This window comes from Triticum urartu, chromosome 1A (genome assembly GCF_056163025.1).
Source record: "Triticum urartu cultivar PI428250 chromosome 1A, HENAU_Tu73, whole genome shotgun sequence".
Classification (NCBI taxonomy): Eukaryota; Viridiplantae; Streptophyta; class Magnoliopsida; order Poales; family Poaceae; genus Triticum; species Triticum urartu.
The window spans coordinates 393,167,360-393,172,424 of NC_141873.1; positions in this window are offsets into that span (position 1 = coordinate 393,167,360).

Here is a 5,065-nt window from a genome sequence, read left to right on the forward strand (position 1 = left end):
CACTAGTTCGACGAAGAGATGGTGATAAAAATGTAATATTGATGGTAGAAATATATTTTTATAATCTGAATAAATAAAAACAGCAAGGTATCAAATAGTAAACAGGCACAAAAACGGTATTGCAATGCTTAAAAACAAGGCCTAGGGTCCGTACTTTCACTAGTGCAACCTCTCAATAGTGCCAATTTAATTGGATCATATAACCGTCCCTCAACGTGCAATGAAGAATCACTCCAAAGTTCCTATCTAGCAGAGAACATAAGACGGAATTGTTTGTGGGGTACGAAACCACCTCAAAGCTATTCTTTCCTATCAATCTATCCTAGAATTCGTACTAAAATAACACGCAGCTATTCTTTCCGATCGATCTAACCAAGAGTTCATACTAAAATAACACCAAAGCAAATTAGATTCATAATATTCAATCCAACACAAAGAACTTCAAAGAGTACTACAAGATTTCTACCGAAGAAACAAAGACAAGAACGTGCATCAACCCCTATGCATAGATTACCCCAATGTCACCTCGGGAATCTGTGCGTTGAGTGCCAAAACATATATCAAGTGAATCAATACGATACCCCATTGTCACCATGAGTATTCAATTGCAAGACATATATCAAGTGTTCTCAAATCCATAAAAATATTCAATCCGATAACAACGAGATCTCAAAGGGAAAAACTCAATTCATCACAATAAGATAGAGAGGGGAAAACACCATATGATCCAACTATATTAACAAAGCCCGCAATACATCAAGATCATGACATCTCAAGAACACGAGAGAGAGAGAAAGAGAGAGAGAGAGAGAGAGAGAGAGAGAGAGATTAAACACATAGCTACTGGTACAAACCCTCAGCCCCGAGGGTGGATGAGGGAGTCCTGGATTAGGGGGTCTCCGGACAGCCGGACTATATCCTTTTGCCGGACTGTTAGACTATGAAGATACAAGATTGAAGACTTCGTCTCGTGTCCGGATGGGACTCTACTTGGCGTGGAAGGCAAGCTAGGCAGTACGGATATGGATATCTCCTCCTTTGTAACCGACCTTGTGTAACCCTAACCCTCTCCGGTGTCTATATAAACCGGAGGGTTTTAGTCCGTAGGACACAAAAACAACAATCATACCATAGGCTAGCTTCTAGGGTTTAGCCTCTCCGTTCTCGTGGTAGATCAACTCTTGTAATACTCATATCATCAATGATAAATCAAGCAGGACGTAGGGTTTTACCTCCATCAAGAGGGCCCGAACCTGGGTAAAACATCGTGTCCCCTGCCTCCTGTTACCATCCACCTTAGACGCATAGTTCAGGACTCCCTACCCGAGATCCGTCAGTTTTGACACCGACATTGGTGCTTTAATTGAGAGTTCCTCTGTGTCGTCGCCGTTAGTCTTGATGGCTCCTTCTATCATCGATAGCGATGCAGTCCAGGGTGAGACTTTTCTCCCTGGACAGATCTTTGTGTTCGGCGGCTTCGCACTGCGGGCCAACTCGCTTGGCCATCTAGAGCAGATCAAAAGTTACGCCCCTAGCCACCAGGTCAGGTTTGGAAGCTTAAACTACACGGCCGATATCCGCGGAGACTTGATCTTCGACAGATTTGAGCCTCTGCCTTGTGCGTCACGCGGTCACGATGAGTACGATTTAGCTCTACCATCAGATAGTGTTCAGGAGATCGCACCAGCAGCCGCTCCGACCCTCAATTTGGAGCCAGTTGCGCCGTCCATGGACGGGTGGATGGACCCCGCCATGGAGGCCTTACCCTCAGCGGCGATCGAGCCGAACACCGACCTTACCTTGCATGAGAGTTGTGTTGTCAGACTGCCGGATCCTTCTCCGGCCACGGACTCCGAACCACCTGCGCCCGTTCCTAGCGAATCCGATTGGGCGCCGATCATGGAGTTTACCTCCGCGGATATTTTTCAGCACTCGCCCTTTGGCGACATACTGAACTCATTAAGGTCTCTCTCCTTGTTAGGAGGATCCTGGCTGAACTATGTCCGGCAGGATTGGGATGCGGATGACGAAGAAATTCGCTGCCCACCCACCACCCACTTAGTAGCCACTGTCGACAACTTAACCAACATGCTCGACTTCGACTCCGAAGACATCGACGGTATGGACGGCGATGCGGGAGACGAAGAGGAACCACTGCCCACAGGGCACTGGACATCCACCTCATCATACGATATATACATGGTGGACACACCCAAAGAAGGCAATGGCGACGAGACAGCGGAGGATGACCCCTCCAAGAAGCAACCCAAGCGCCGACGTCAGCGGCGCCGCTCTAAGTCCCGCCAAAGCAAAAGTGGTGATACCGGTACAGGAGATAATAGCACTCCGGATAGTGCCGAAGATGGCAATAATCCCGTCCAGCACGATTTAGGGCAGGAGGATGGAGAGGCCATCCCTCCTGAGAGAGCGGCAGATGAGGAGGAGGATAATAACATGCCTCCCTTTGAAGACGAGGCAAGCCTCAACGATGACGAATTCGTCGTGCCAGAGGATCCCGTCGAACAAGAGCGCTTCAAGTGTCGGCTTATAGCCACGGCAAATAGCCTTCATAAAAAGCAGCAGCAGCTTCAAGCTGATCAAGATCTGCTAGCTGACAGATGGACTGAAGTCCTGGCGGCCGAGGAATATAAACTCGAACGCCCCTCCAAGAGTTACCAAAAATGCAGGTTGCTACCCCGACTGGAGGAAGAAGCGTATGACGCGACTGACCGGCCGCCTCGTGGCCGCGACAAAGAGGCATTCCAGCCAAAAGCTCAGCCTGCACCCCAACGCCATTCAAATAAAAAGGCATGGGGGAATTCGCCAGACCTGCGAGACATATTGGAGGACAAAGCAAAACACGCAAGATCGATCTACGGATCGCGGGGGCGCGCCACTACGCGAGACGATAATGGTCACGCCGGATACAGTAAAAGTAAATCCGGCCGGGCCGAGCACAGCGGGCAAGACTCATTGGAGCTGCATCGCAATATAGCCATGTACAGAGGCGCCGCCCACCCCTTATGCTTCACAGACGAAGTAATGGATCATCAAATCCCAGAGGGTTTCAAACCCGTAAATATAGAATCATACGACGACACAACAGATCCTGCGGTATGGATCGAGGATTTCCTCCTGCATATCCACATGGCACGCGGTGATGATCTAGACGCCATTAAATACCTCCCACTCAAACTCAAAGGACCAGCTCGGCATTGGCTCAATAGCTTGCCAGCAGAGTCCATTGGCTGTTGGGAAGATCTGGAAGCCGCATTCCTCGACAACTTTCAGGGCACTTATGTGCGACCACCAGATGCCGATGACTTGAGCCACATAATTCAACAGCTAGAGGAATCGGCCAGGAAATTCTGGACACGGTTCCTAACAAAGAAAAATCAAATCGTCGACTGTCTGGATGCAGAGGCCCTAGCAGCTTTCAAGCACAACACACCTTGGTCAGGAAAAGCCGAAATCTATGTCAGCCCTCACGACACTCATGACCCGCTTTTGTGCGGGAGAAGATAGCTGGCTGGCTCGCAGTAATAACATATCAAAGAACCATGGTACTTCGGATACCAAGGACGGCAATAGCAGGTCACGTCGCAACAAACATAAGCGCCGCATTAACAGCGACAATACCGAGGATACGGCAGTCAATGCCGGATTCAAAGGCTCTAAACCCGGTCAGCGGAAAAAGCCATTCAAAAGAAGCACTCCGGGCCCGTCCAGTTTGGACCATATACTCGATCGCTCGTGTCAAATACACGGCAGCCCCGACAAGCCAGCCAACCACACCAACAGGGATTGTTGGGTGTTCAAGCAGGCCGGCAAGTTAATTGCCGAAAACAAAGATAAGGGGCCACATAGCGATGACGAGGAGGAGCCCCGGCAGCCGAATACCGGAGGATAGAAGAGGTTCCCCCCACAAGTGCAGACGGTGAACATGATATACGCAACCCACATCCCCAAGAGGGAGCGGAAGCGTGTGCTCAGGGACGTATATGCGTTGGAGCCAGTCGCCCCAAAGTTCAACCCATGGTCCTCCTGTCCGATCACCTTCGATCGCAGGGACCATCCCACTAGTATCCGTCATGGCGGATTCGCCACACTGGTCCTAAACCCAATCATTGACGGATTTCACCTCACTCGGGTCCTTATGGATGGCGGCAGCAGCCTGAACCTGCTTTATCAGGACACAGTGCGCAAAATGGGTATAGACCCCTCAAGGATCAAACCCACAAAAACGACCTTTAAAGGCATCATACCAGGTGTAGAGGCCCACTGCACAGGCTCGGTCACACTGGAAGTGGTCTTCGGATCCCCGGATAACTTCCGAAGCGAAGAGTTAATCTTTGATATAGTCCCGTTCCGCAGTGGCTATCATGCACTGCTTGGGCGAACCGCATTTGCGAGATTCAATGCGGTACCGCATTATGCATACCTCAAGCTCAAGATGCCAGGACCTCGGGGGGTCATTACAGTTAATGGAAACACAAAGCGCTCTCTCCGAACGGAGGAGCACACTGCGGCCCTCGTAGCGGAAGCGCAAAGCAGCCTCTTAAGGCAATCCACTAGTTCGGCTTAAGGACCCGGACACCTTCAAGCGCGCCCAGAGTAATCGGCAACAGGACCGCCTGGAACGTTCCAAGCTCGCATAGCAATGCGGCCCCCACCCCGGTCCCAGCCAAACGGCGAAACCCGTGCCACGCGTACATAATTACGCATTAAAAATACCATGGGCACAGGCGGGGAAGGGGCACGACTACGGCACGCCCCAAGACGCGGCTTAAACCGCACTAGGGGCTTCGCGCTTTGTTATTTTTCTCTCTTTCAGGACATTAATCTCTGGAAACCTTGTCCGGCAGCATGATCGCCGAACACATGATGCAACAACCAAGGAGGCAGAAAGCTACATCACACCACGGAACTCCCAGGTGGATTACTATAACGAGTGAAATACTTGCTTTAATATTATTCCTCAGCTTGCCCTTGGAGGGGACATAGTCCTACTTTTTGCTTATCGCACTAACTGTATCATTCAGCTCTAACGCACGTTTTTTTAATA